The 14464-nt window shown below is 42.4% G+C and overlaps 1 protein-coding gene and 1 pseudogene across 1 annotated transcript in view; one reads left to right on the forward strand and one right to left on the reverse strand.

Annotated features, from left to right (window-relative positions):
• Positions 1–14464, forward strand: part of LOC126203962 (cytospin-A) — a 565388-nt gene that overhangs the window by 18915 nt on the left and 532009 nt on the right. The gene's annotated exons all lie outside the window — the stretch shown is intronic.
• On the reverse strand, positions 1269–1386 carry LOC126204757 (5S ribosomal RNA; annotated as a pseudogene).

The following is a 14464-nucleotide window of genomic DNA, read 5'->3' on the forward strand; positions in this document are numbered from 1 at the left end:
CTTATGGGAGGCAAATAATTTCGGCACTTTCAAGCGAAATGTGTTAGCTGTTTCGAGATGATCGATGCCGTAGCGAAATTGTTAGTGTATAGATCTCAGGTCAGAGAGGAATGTCACAGCTGCAGAACACTACTTCCTTTTGGGCCACAAAAGTTAAAAATTCCATTTAGATTTAAACTTCTCTACATTAGTTTATGCGAAAGAGACCTGAGACGCATTTTCTCTATTGCTGTCTATGGTGATCTAACATGCCTAAAGTATTTTCCTACTTACAAAAATTGGGCCAATGACCTTATCTGCGGTGCACACAATCTAAAACAGCGAATTTCACTGAAGACAAACACTTCACTTACTAAAGCACAAGGATATTGCCGTTTGTGTTGCTCGTTATTTACGAAGGAGCGTGTGCGCCTTTTCTAGCATTTGGATAGTTTCAGGACTGCGCAAGCCACGCTAAACGTTTACCGCACGAATCTATTGTCACAATCCATCCACAGCGATAAGAACTGAACCATGAAGTTAGATAAAATCGTCGCCAAACATGGGCGCCACACGTATGTATTTGTAGAGTAAACCACACGTAAGAACATGTAGCTATTAAACGCTGCAACAAATTACGAAAATACGAACTGGAAGACAAAGGGAAAGCGTTGCATTACTTCAAAAATGTCTCCATTGTTGCCAAGAAATGTTACTAAAAATTTATTTGGACTAAGAATGCTTTTGCAATAACAGCTGCTCTTTATATAGGATTGCTCGTCCATCCAGGATTTAGCTGTAGAAATTGAAATGTGGCGTAGTTGTGTTGGCTTCGTTCAAATGGCTCTGAGCACTATGCGACTTAACTTCTGAGGTCATCAGTCGCCTAGAACTTAGAACTAATTAAACCTAACTAACCTAAGGACATCACACACATCTATGCCCGAGGCAGGATTCGAACCTGCGACCGTAGCGGTCGCTCGGTTCCAGACGGTAGCGTCTAGAACCGCACGGCCACTCCTGCCGGCTGTGGCATAGTTTCTAGACGAGTACCATTCTACTGTGGCAAAAAGTAAACTAAATCCTCCCGAACAGGCCATGAAGGCCCAACAGTACCGACCGGCCGCCGTGTCATCCTCAGACCCCAGGCTTCACTGGATGCGGATATCGAGGGACATGTGGACAGCACACCGCTCACCCGACCGTGTGTCCGTTTCAGAGACGGGAGCCGCTACTTCTCAATCAAGTAGCTCCTCAGTTTGCCTGACAAGAGCTGACTGCACTCCGCTTGCCAACAGCGCGCGGGAGACCGGATGGTCACCCATCCAAGTTCTAGCCGAGCCCGACAGCGCTTAACTTCCGTGATCTGACGGGAACAGGTGTTAACACTGCGGCAAGGCCGTTGCATTCTACTGAGGCAACTTAGTAAAATTTGCAGATCTATGCTCTTGGAGTACGTCTTGGTAATTCAGTTGGTGTCAGATTAGCAATACCCGGATTTCCATGCAAATGCAAGGGGAGTAAAAGCATATTTCGAAAATTTTAGTGATACAATAGTGTGACTTCAGACATTTACAATTCAGATTATATTTCTGGTTTCAGTGCATATATTAAAATAACTTGATTGATAGACCCTTCTGTAGATCGTTTTTCGTATGAATTACGCCAAAAATGGAGAACATGAGTAATTTCGTGATTTTTGTTACAGTCTGTAAACTTAGTAATGAGTTCAGGCGCCCTAGTTCGGCTCGCTAGGTGTCGTTAGACGTTAATATACTTCGTGCCCTCGCTCACTGCTCCCAGTCCTTGCTCTTTACGGTGGGTGGTATGAATTATTGTTTTTGAGCTCTGCGCCGCAGGAAGTGTTGCCAGCACTGTACGATGTGACGGAAACTGATTCATTAGCACTACCCATCGCTATCCAGAAGTGTGTGCGCTCCTGACCATCTACCCGCAAGCCAAGGAGCTGCGTTTGCAGAAACGTTTACAGACTATACGTCTTAGCTCAAAATGTAGCAGTAATCTCATTTTCATAATTTTTAAGAATATTGTGGCCAGTAAAATTAAATAAAAAGGTACTGGTAAGCGATGCTGCCTCGTATATGATGGAGGCTGGGAAAGCAATATGTAAACTATTTTATATTAACCTAAAGCAAGTTAGATGTTTGTCCCATGGCTGAAACAGTAAGTATAAAATACAATGTAAGCACGCTGGTATTCTTCATAAAGAAGTTAAATATACCCATAAAATTCAACAATCTGATAATTATGAGAGCATTAATTAAACCATATATTCACTTTTTTCCTAGTGAAAATGTCTTGAAAGTTCCAGCCCGCGTCTCGACACCTACCGCCAGATTCATCTTTGCGACCACAACACTTTTATCCAAATGTGGTACCTGGATAAATTCTGCCATCTTTTGCTGTGATGATTTTGATCAAGTCAAGTGGGTAAAAGACGGCAAATTCCCGCAAAGTTATTGAAGTTAGCATGTATTTTCTTGATTCTATTAAAAAGGGTTATGCTATTCAGTATAGTTTCCGTCCAGTTGTTCACATAGCAATTATTGCAACTACTGAATGAACTGACTTTATTCGGTTTTATGTCGTAGAAACTTTCGGAGGCATTGATGCGGCTTTCATTAAAGACAGTCAGTTGGCATTCAAGGAAACGGATTTTAGGAAAAATATTATTTACATCAAATGAAATATTGCATATTTCCCTCCGGTAATTACGATACTTCCTCAGGTCAACCACGAGTAGAGCCCTTCAGAACTTTTGAAGAGGTTCAGAAATATTTGGCATCATCTTACGAAGAAGTGGAAGTTGAAGGAAAATATAATCTTACCATATTACCAGATCAAATCCGGATTTTCAGTTTATAGAGTTAATAAAATTTATATTTATTGGCGAAAATGCAAAGAAACTTCTAGGTTGATCTCACCTCATTCGAAATTTCTTCACTTAAGTATGCACCTGTCATTTTATATGTACAAACTTGTTCTATCAGATAAACACATGAGCCCAAGTTAATAAAACTTGCAGAAGTTCGTTGTTGTGTACTGTTTTAGAAGAAAATAAAAACAAATATAGAATTAAATTTTGATTCCTGCTATTCTTCTTTTTGGTGCCTCATTGTGCATGTTTAGTGATACTGCACGAATGCATGCATGTATGTTTTACGATCTGATAGTGCATGAAAAATCCGGCCTCTACTAAAGACAACTCTGAAGGTTCAGAATCATTCTGTTTGCTCGAAGAGCGTTAACGTGACTTTCTCCAGTGGCGCTGGTTAGTATACTTGAGGAGTGCAAAGTTGCAGCATACCTCACATAGCGCGTTAAGTGGTAAGAAGGTGTGTCAACCGAGCCACAGGGGGGGGGGGGGGGGGGGGCGGGGCGAACGAAGGGCGTATTACCTCTTACGGGATCATGCGTAGTACTGCACTTTGTGTTCAAAGCAACCTCCCGACTGAAGACAGTTACCTTTACTTGGTCGTGGCATAGCGCGTAATTTGGGCATGCTGTACACCGTAGACGGTAGCTGATTCCGCAAGCATTTCTCTGTCGACATGCCTTTCGCAATTTTTTTAGTTCTGAAAAAGCGCTGCTGGTTTCACACTCGGCTGTGTGCAGTTAGGCGTATTCGTCATCCTTTCCTCCGAATCGCCTGCATCGACCATAGTACAGGACGTTTTCTTATAAGTAACTAGTCGCAGATTTTTACATCTTTCATTCCTATTCTGACGGACACTAAAAACTCCAGGGTGTGAACCAACATTTATTGAAGGTATTCTTTTGTACAGACCAGTTACGTCGCAAATTTGTGAGCCTTCTCTACCTCCTTTCCATTTCCTTGTGCTTCAGACCTTTCACATTTTTTATGTTCGTATTCATGGATACGCAACCTTTTTTTTTTTTTTTTTTTTTTTTATTGTGCGCGCGGGGGTGTTTAGCTATGTATGAAAACATTCTTCTTCTATTCTGTTAAGCGATTATATTCGTCAGAACTGTTGTCAGTCGATTTTGCATTAGTGAAACATTTGTTTCATTTTTATTCTTTCCTCGTTAATTACATGCCTGGCCTTAATCATTTACGTTTTTTCTGAACTATTTTTAAGCCTCTTTATTATGATGGCCACCTACCCACTTACTCCATTAACAGAACGATGTTCTTATTCATGGTGGCGGAGAACTGGTGAGAATCCGGCCGTTTTGACCGAACGGTACTAGGCGCTTCAGTCCGGAACGGCGCTGCTGCTACGGTCGCAGGTTCGAATCCTGCCTCGAGCATGGATGTGTGTGATCTTAGGTTAGTTAGGTTTAAGTAGTTCTACGTCTAGGGGACTGATGACCTTCGATGTTAATTCCCATAGTGCTCAGAGCCATTAGAACCATTTGAATTAGCGAGAACGAAATGCAGTTTTCCTATTAATGTTTCTGCGCTGCCATTAGAAGTAGTCAGTTCAGCACTGTTACAGGAAGCGTAGTAGAATATTGATAGGAGCTTTCGTCTGTCGAAGGTTTACATTCTGTAGTTATGGTATCTGTCCTTAGAGGTCAGCCATAAATAAGGCGTGCATCATAAACAATTAAAGACATCGACAAATGTTCATGTATTACGTTATACGTATTTTGCTGTATGCTAAACATACAAAAACTTTTGATCTAGTTAAATAAAGAAAGCAACCACTTTCCTTTTTGTTGCTTTTAAACGATTTCCTTTCACAACAGAAACTAAAAGTCCTTGGAGGAACTACTTCATAGATAATACATCTGTGATTGTTTATCAGAAATATCAGTAGCTCTGCGAGGTCTAAATCTGCCGATGTAGCGCATTTACGTCGCCGTTGTGCTGTAGTATAGCATTCGACGTGAAACTTTCTGAAAACTAAGTATGCTTCGACGAATGGCCTTTAGAGATTTTTTTGACCACTGTGGAGCGATATAAGCTGAAAAAAAAACATTGTTTGATTTGTAGTACAATGTTGTTCAGTGAAAATACTTGAAACTGCCAGTAGATCCGGATTCGAAAAAAGCGAATTACCTTCCTTGGGGTATTTCACAAAGAATTTAGAACGACTCCCATTGTTTCTGATATTATGACTCACTAACTTCCCCATGGTACGCTCGATTGTGTGTTTTGCCATGTCGCATCATAAGTCATCATTCAGGAGGGGGAGAGGGTGAAATCCCTCGCGTTGTATTCAGTGAAATTTCGGAGATGTTAGAGATAGAAACCAGAGTACATCACTCGTTAACGCCATTCTTCAAACAGTTATCAGAACATGGGAAAAGGAAACTCAAGGAATCCAAATTGACACAAAAATGTTCCGCATGAAATGTCTCATATCTGTGGACGATCTTGCAGTCATCTCGCATGAAAGATAAAAAACACCAAACACTGGTTTGCAGATTTCGTACGATAATACTCAGTAGACGGAAAGATCACCACAGGACAATCACGCCTCTAATGGTAAATATTTAGGAGCAACTGTTCAACCATCAGTGATTAAGTTAAAAGCCGATCAAGAAAGAATCAGACTTCATATAGCATTCATGCTCACGTGTGATCATTACAAAAAAAAAGGTTAGCATCCATTAACGGAAAAATTAAGGCACTGCACCAATCACAGTTCCAGAAACACTGTGACCAGTGGAACAACCGTTTGGCAGATGAATAAAAATTTAAAAAATTAGAGAAACAGGAAAATTGGAATAGAGCATCGACTGGAATATACGGAATCAGCAGCAAAGGTCCAACTCAATTCAGGCTCTCCTTTTGGAGTAACGCTCACTGGTCGACCACTCGCCTGCGCTGCGAGTAGACCCAGTTACATCGAATTTGTCGCGCAACCTGTAAATTAAGAGCCTGCTTCGTGAAAATGTATTGAATTCTCCTGTCCATTTGTGTCGAACCTGTTCGGCACTCTTCAAATTGTTTAAATATCCACTTCCGTTGGTCGTCGCTTAAGTTACCATCCATGATTATCGAGATATTTGAAAAAAAAAAAAAAAAAAAAAAGAAAAAAAGAAAACCGTATCGGAAGAAATAAAAATGTAGTATACCCACTGTGTATCTATTTCTGCACCCCGTTGTATGATTGGCATCTTCATTTCTGGCAAAGACGCTTTTCTGGTTATCTTAAAGTAGGAAATAGAGACAGTGTGATTCTCTGGCGTTTAGTGTTTCTGCTCATCTGTTCCTATAGCCAACTCGTCGACGATTTCCCGTATTCCCCAGCGCCCGACGCATATCCTGGGCGACAGCCGAGTTAATACAGTCTTTCATTTGGTTGGTTTCTTCATCAGAATAAACGACTTGAGTGCTCTTTGTCCTGCTCCTAAGGTTAGACCTCTGGGGCATCATTGAAAAAGTCAGGAGATAGCACTACAGGCAGCATAACTCGTGGCTGTAGCAAAGAAGTTACCTCCCCCACGACGACGACGCGACACTTCTGGGATTGTAATTTGACTCACAGAACCTACTGAAATTGCAAGACACGAAGAATCAGTAATGGAAAACAGGTGTATAGGTTCCGACAACTGGTGCAATAAAGCACAGTGTCCGTAAGTTGCGGCTAAATAATTGAAACATGAAGGATAACACAAGAGTACAGATTTTGCAGAATGTGAACAGGCCATTAGAACGAATGCAATCAAACCAACAATTCTGAGTGCAATGGAAGAATCGAAAAACATAGTTGTAAAGATGTTGATGGAACGATCGACTCTTATAATGAGTTATTGCAAAAACATCGCAGAGGCAGATTACAAAATGATACATTGTGTCGCATCTGGTTCACTGTAACATATTCGCGAATTATGATCTGCAACTGGTAAATAAGTGGTAGAAAGATAAACCCGAAAAGAATGGCCAGAAATATACTGAGAGACTTGAGGCTTCCACGTTATCTCACACTGAAACACAGTACGCAACACGATACAATCGTGAAGGAAAAAGTTGGTGTAGATCGTCGACATTGTTATGTCAGATGACAGCAGAATCGACGGAAAAATAGTTGGAAAACCTTAAAAATTCAGAGACCTAAAAATAGAACCAGTGGTTCTCGCATAAACCAGTAAGTGTTTCCAATAGGTCTTGACATAGACTGTGCAGTGCTGAGAGCTTAGAGGACCCTTGAAAACCGTAGGCAAAACGTAATCTGCCCACTTCGCAAGGCTCTAATCGCAGTATCACTGGTAATGATTATTTATGAAACCAAGGGTAGTATAGCTGTCTTTTACGTCAATAAATATCAAATTAATTTTGATATTCACTGTCGCCTGACTTGAATTTTCCCCTTGGAAAATTTGCTATTCAGTTGCGTACCTATTTATCTGACAGAGTGAAACCGGAAATTTTGAAGCTTGGTTACAAATGACCACTCGCTGGTGATGCATAACACACTTACTGGTCACTGTCTTGTCGGTAATCTAATTTACAGTGTTGTGTAATTTAATGAGAGAGAACTGTCCTTGCGTGATGTCCTCTCTTTTTTTGTGAGCGTTCAGCCCAGCGCAGTGGCGCATTTGCCAGTTTGCATTGTACCGAGAGCGCAGTGACTTAACGCGTCCGTGGCGCCGACGCTTGCGAAACTCGAGAGGCCGTCGGGTCACGGCAGAGATTATTAATTTTTTTTAACCGTTTGCGGGGCCGAGTACAGGGTTGCAGTCCGCAACCAATTATTCCTGTGCCCGCTTCGCACCCATTAACCTCTTTATTGTTCAGATGGTATCGTCACTGCAGGCTTCGATTAAGCGTTTGTGATGCAGCTATTATGTATCGTAATGGGAGGTGAGTAGCGGGATACGGCCTGGGGAACTCGTACTGCCCACAGTTCGTCGACGTTGTCAGTGGTTCCTGTACCTTGCAGCGTTTTAGATTGGTGGGTCTATTACGCACTTACGGCAAACATAACTAGTGCTGCGGCTCATTTTAGCTGGAGATACCGGTGAGACTCATTTTGCACGAGAGATAACGTTGTGACGTGGGAGCGCAAAGACAGAGGTTTGCTAACTTTATACTGTGTCAGATTTCTAGAGGAGCGTCAGGAGTATTTTACTCGGGATAAAGCTCTCATGACATTTTTAACAGAGAGCTGAATGTACTAGGGAAAGATAATGTGGCGGTTATCCGTTGCTTTCCAATCAGCCATTAACTCGACCCGACCACGCCTGCAAGTATCATCATAGATGCCGTTCCAGCATACTCGATTTCCGGCAAGTGTGAGTATTGGAGGGATTGTTACCGTCCTGCAGGATGAAGATTCTCTGTGTACTGTACTAACCCCAACACAGAGGGCTGAAGCTTCCGCTCCATGAATCGTATTGGTGATAGTCTCACACACCGCTAAAACCTTCATCACAACTTCGACAAGAGGCTCTTATGAGATACGACCCCTCCGTCATGGCTGTTGACGGGCTTCACAAAGAGTGATAGATAATGCTGAAGGAGACTATTGTAGATCATTTGGATAGATAGAGTTTTATTTATTTATCGTATCCAAGACATCACCATTTTGCAAAAAAAATATATTACAATGTAAGAGAAGCAGTTATAATACAATAATACATGGTTATAAGGTAAATTAACTACAATAATATAGAAAAATATGTAACATATAATGATAAGCGCTAAGGATGCGAAACAGAGCGATTTTCATATCCCACGTGAAGCCCAATACACTGCAGCTTGAATAGCCTTGTCATTTGCTTCAAATAGGTCTTGAGTCGAACACGGGTTGTTTAGTTTCCTGCAGACCAGTAGGTGTTGTGGGTCTTGCTGTTCTCCACACTCGCAGGGCTCGACTGCACTGATGTAGCCCCATTTTTCCAAGTTTGCTCTGCATCATGATACGCCTGTTCGTAGTCTATTCAGGGCTTTCCAGGTCGTATATGGGAGTTCAGAGCCAGCTGTGGGTTCTTCCCTGGGGCTATTCCCTGGTCTTCCTGGGTCCACATTGTACCACAGCTCTTTTCATCGTGCTCTAGGCGATAAAAGAGTTGCTTCAGTTGTTCGTAGGAAACTCTTCCTTGATTTAAGTCGGCGAGGTTGAAGATTGTGTCCGAACATTAGATGCCTGGGATCTGTCTCCTGTTTATGTTTCTCGATTTCTGCGGCAGTCCTCCTTCTGATGTCTGGCGGGGCTATGCCCATGAGATGGTACAGCTGCTTTGTGGGAGTTTGACGGAGGCATCCTGTCACGATGCGTCCAGTGTCATTTAATGCTATATTTACTTGTTCAGCGTGGGTGGAATTTTGCCAAACGGGTGCCGAGTACTCCGCAGTGGAGAAACATAAAGCTAAAGCTGACGTGCGGAGAACTGTAGGTTGCGCTCCCCATCTGCTATTTGTTAGCTTGCGGATGATGATGTTCCTGGCACTCACTTTCATCTTTGTGGCCAAACAGTGTTCCTTGTAGGTGAGAGCACGGTCAAGTTTAACCCCAAGATATTTTGGTGTGTCGCAGTGAGATAGATGTTGTCCCTTCCAGCTTATGTTGAGTTTCCTCCTTGCTTCCTTATTACGTAGGTGAAAAGCGCAGACCTGGGTTTTTGCTGGGTTTGGCTTGAGGTGGTTATTATCATAATAGTCACCCAGCTTTTCAATCGCTAAAGTTAATTTACTTTCTACCTCTTCAAAGGTTTTTCCCTGGGTGGCAACGACTGTATCGTCTGCATAGATGAAGGAGCGAGCGTCCATGCTGATCGGTTGGTCATTGGTATAAATATTATACAGCAATGGGGCGAGGACGCTACCTTGAGGTAGGCCGTTTTTCTGGGTCCGCCATCGGCTCTTCTTCGACTGCAGCGTGACAAAATACCGTCTATTCTGCAGCAGGCACTGGATGAATTGCGCCAGTCGGTAGTCTTTTGTGGCGTTATATATTTTTGATATTAACTTACTGTGGTTTATGGTGTCGTAAGCTGCTGTAAGGTCGATAAAGGCTGCACCTGTAATTTGTTTCCGCTCGTATCCATCTTCTATGTACTGTGTAAGGTTGAGAATTGTCCACAGCATGACCTTCCTGGGCGGAATCCTGCTTGCTCTTTAATTATATTCTTGTCTACATGTTCTGAGATGCGGTTAAGGATCATTCTTTCTAAGACTTTATAGAGCTGACAAAGCAGGGAGATAGGCCGAAAATTTTTAGGGTCTGTGGGTTTTTTTCCAGGTTTTGGTATAGCTACTATATTTGCCTTCCGCCAAGTCTTGGGGATTTTCATTTCAAGAACACATTTGTTCATCATATCTAGTAACCACCGTCTGGTAACAGGTCCGAACATTTTTATTTGTTCTGGGCGTAGATCATCTAGGCCAGCGGCTTTATTAATTTTCATTATGGAGATGGAATCTTCTAATTCTTTCAGAGTAAAGGGGGCGCCTAGGTGGTCTTTTTCTTGAGCGCCTCTCTGTAGTTTCTTTCTTGGGTGCTTCCTGTTGGTTTTACCATTAAGTAGTTGTTTTGCTATTTGATTTGGTGTGACCTTATACAAATTTTGTGTATTAGATGAGGGGTCATTATTGATGTTTTTAAGAAGTTGCCAGGGCTTTCGGCTATTCTGTTTCATGTCTAGGTTTGTGATTAGATTACACCATTTCATTGTTCGTGAGGCTGATATGGCCTGGATGAGTTTTTCTCCCGCCATAGTTGTTTCCTCTGAAAAATGGTTTTCCTCGAAGAGCTGTTGGTAGTGTTCCAGAAGAACCTTTAAGTTTCCGTCAAGTCCAGGGATATAACTAGTTCTGCAGCCTCGGGGGATATTTCTTCGGGAGACAGTTTTAACTAATTCAATGAAAGTGCCATATTTTTCCGGGCTAGCATCAAGGTTCTGCATCTCTTTGTCAAGTTCTTCAGAGAATTTGTCCCATAGGGCACGTTTAAAATTAAAACGTCTTTGGAAATGGGTGGTTGCTGGTTTAACAACTGCTTCAACCAGACATAATATAGCTCGATGCTGTGTATGTGGGAGGGGTTCTCCCACATCCTTCTTGGTTTGATGTGCTACGTTTTCGCTGACAAAGATGTTGTCTGGATTGTATCCACGGTTCCACCTGCTGCTGTTGAAGGAATATGGAAGTTTGGGGTCGTGTATTAATTTAAGGCCAGTTGAGTCTGCCCAGGTTTCTAGGTTTGTCCCCACTTTTGTCTGTGTGCCTGTACCCCCAGGCTGATCCATGACAGTTGAAGTCGCCCATTACTATTTTCGTTGGTTGTGAGTTGAAGTTGGTTGGCTCACTGAATCTGAACTCCCTGCTCGGTGGCTTATATATAGACGTCACAGTGCAGGACTGTAACTCTACAGTCAAGATTTCGATGTCTTCTTGAGATGTCAGTTCTGCAGATATAATACCTAAGCCCATTTTGGCGAAGATTGCGCTGCCATATTGCTCGTGTGGTCTTTCAATTACTAATTTCATTCCGTGGATCTTTGGTCTACTATTTGTGGGGCCAATATGGGTCTCTTGGATTAGTAAGAGGTCACAGTTGTGAGTTTTACATGCTACAGCAAGTAGCACTTCTTTCTCATGAGAGAGCCCTTCAATGTTTATGGACATTATATTTAGCGCTGGCTTTGATAAAAGCCTTTTTGTGGTGTCTTGGTGTTGAAAGGATTGGCCGTTAGGCACAGGCCTAACGTTGCCCAGGGTACGCCCGATCGTTGTCATGATCTTCGGAGAGGCTCCTTTCGTGTACCCCGATAGATCGAGTGAGGAACGAGGACTTCCTGAAACAGGTCCAAGAGGAAAAAAGTGTAATAAAGAACATCACGAAGCGAGGAGGAGTTGTAAATCATAATGCAATTTGAATACTGTATATACGTTCGGGAACAATTCTGTGTGAGTGGACTGTAGAGAATCGTGTCACGGTCTTTGAAAGCTCTGTTATGTCAATAGATGAAACGTTCGTGACCCCTCCATATTAGGGTTCACACTCGTCTTTAGTCGTAAATGAATAATATAGATTTATTCAGTTTTGCGTTCTCAGACAGACGTCTCATAGCTACATCTTACTAGCTCGGGCGGACCAAGTGCTGAGGAAAATAAACGTCGCTGTAAGAACAGTTCCGGGGAACAGAACTAGCATAGTGACTCCAGATTCTAACCTTGGCCCAATGGAGTACGGTCGTTCATGGGTTCAGCGTGAAGAATTACCGTAAGTTTGGAAAATAATGTATCGTGTACTGACGAAATAAGGCTGGTTCTGAATGTGTTGGTCACAAGAGCGTATTTCTGGTTGTTAGTTGACAGTAGTCCGTATCTCGGAAAACTGGTGCACGAGTCTTACACATTGCCAAAAGTGTCTCAACTACATATAACGATTGTTGTAATGTAAAATGCCAAAGTAGGTTCCCCAGCATTGAAGAGCAACTAAAGCAACAGCTTTTTCAGAGTTGAGATAGCGTACAGCGTTAGATTCTTGTTTGGCGATAGTGGCTCACAAGGATGGATTTACAGACTGCGACGTCCTAGGCCAGAGACTTCCCGCCCTCTCACCCACTCCCCAACTCGTTTTATTTTTACTTGTGATGTTTTTAGTTTTCATACCTGTCTTCTTACCCTAGAAACTTAATATTCCACGATACAAAGAACGTGAGCAGTAATGGGATTAGTTAAAATTACACGTATCATGGACGCTGCACTTGCAAATTACGTCTCAGCTAACAGCTGCCTCTCAGCTAACAGTTACTTTTCAGCTTTGGGAAAGACAACTATATCCGAGCAAAGGAAGGAACAAGCTGAATATAGTCATGTTTGACATCAAAGGGGTACGCAGACATACGCCTTACACATTTTCACTTTAGAACAAAGATCACCAAACCTATTTCACAATGGGCCGGATTCCTGACATATTGAGCGTGCGATGCATCGTCATCATTTCGTACAACACAACGAAAGCTCCGAGGACAAACGACGAGACACTAAGTTCAGTATTCCATGTTAATCATGGGTGAGTGGCGTGCAACGCCAAAATGAATCGAGCACAGCCAACAACATAACTATTTAATGATATAATTGCCAAATAAAGCGACTTGAGCAAAAATGTAATTACGTCGTACTAGTAGTGTGCACATCTCTCTCAATCTAAGCAGCAAAAGACGTTAGTGAGCTTCATGGAACTAACGTTTGTCTTTGAAGCTATCATCAGTATTTGGTTTGGTATTGCTGCGTCCAGTCAAGAGAATTGTTTTTAATTGTTCATCAGTCACGTTCGATATACTGAGTTAATACATATTATGTTTGAAAATGTTTGCTCACAGATATAAGTTGTTCAAAACACTGATGTCAAATTACTTCAGTTTCGATACCTCAGCATCGGGTAAGCAGAGGTAAAGCTCAACAAGTTTTCATTTTCTGTGCTTCTCTTGCAACTCATCATTAAGCTGCAGATCGATGAGCTCCAACTGTAAATCAACTGGCACATTATCGAGGTCACAATCAAACCGATTCTGGAACAGAAGTAGTCAAGATATTTTTTTCTTAAAGTCAAGGGTGACATCTTGAAGAAATGTAACACGTCACTGTTCTTCAAACAATGACAGCATCCTCCGAAACCCTTTGATGATTCTGTAGAGACCACAGACAATCTTTTCCTGAAGCTTCTGGTTCCTTTCATTCATGCGGGTTGTGATGTCGACCAAAAGTTAAATCTAAGACAGTGGGGTAAAATCTGATAGCTGTGGATCAGCTCTTAAATTTTTCAGTGAGAAGTATCCATTTCGTTACAGAGCTTGTAAAAACGAAACAGAAATTAACCGCAACTGAGCCACCTCACTGCTGTGGGCTAAGGCACCTACTCAGAATAAAATTTCTTCAAGGAAAGGGCGAAACCGACGATGGCTGCGAGCATGTCCCCTAATGAAGTTAACAGCAGAAACGACTGATTTCAATATACTATGAACAGAGCGCCTGTGATTTGCCACTTAAATAAGCCCTGATCACTGGAGACAATAATCTAACGCGAACAGCAGTCAGGAAGTACACTATGTGATCAAATGTATCCGGACAAAAGTTTTTCATATTAGATGCATTTTGCTGCCACCTACTGCCAGGTACTCCATATCAGCGACCTCAGTGGTCATTAGACATCATGAGATAGCAGAATGGGGCGCTCCGCAGAACTCGCAAAACTTCGAACGTGGTCATGTGATTAGGTGTCACTTGTGCCATACGTCCGTACGCGAGATTTCCACACTCCTGAACATCCCTAGGTCCACTGTTTCCAATCTGATGGTGAAGTGGAAACGTGAAGGGACACGTACAACACACATGCGTACAGGCTGGCCTTGTCTGTTGACTGACAGAGACCGCCGTCAGCTGAAGAGGGTCGTAATGTGTAATAGGCAGACATCTATCCAGACCATGACACAGGAATTTCAAACTGCATCAGGATCCACTGCAAGTACTGTGACAGTTAGGCGTGAGGTGAGGAAACTTTCGAGCGGCTGTTCATAAGCCACGCATCACGCCGGTAAATGC

Source organism: Schistocerca nitens, chromosome 9, assembly GCF_023898315.1.
Source record: "Schistocerca nitens isolate TAMUIC-IGC-003100 chromosome 9, iqSchNite1.1, whole genome shotgun sequence".
Classification (NCBI taxonomy): Eukaryota; Metazoa; Arthropoda; class Insecta; order Orthoptera; family Acrididae; genus Schistocerca; species Schistocerca nitens.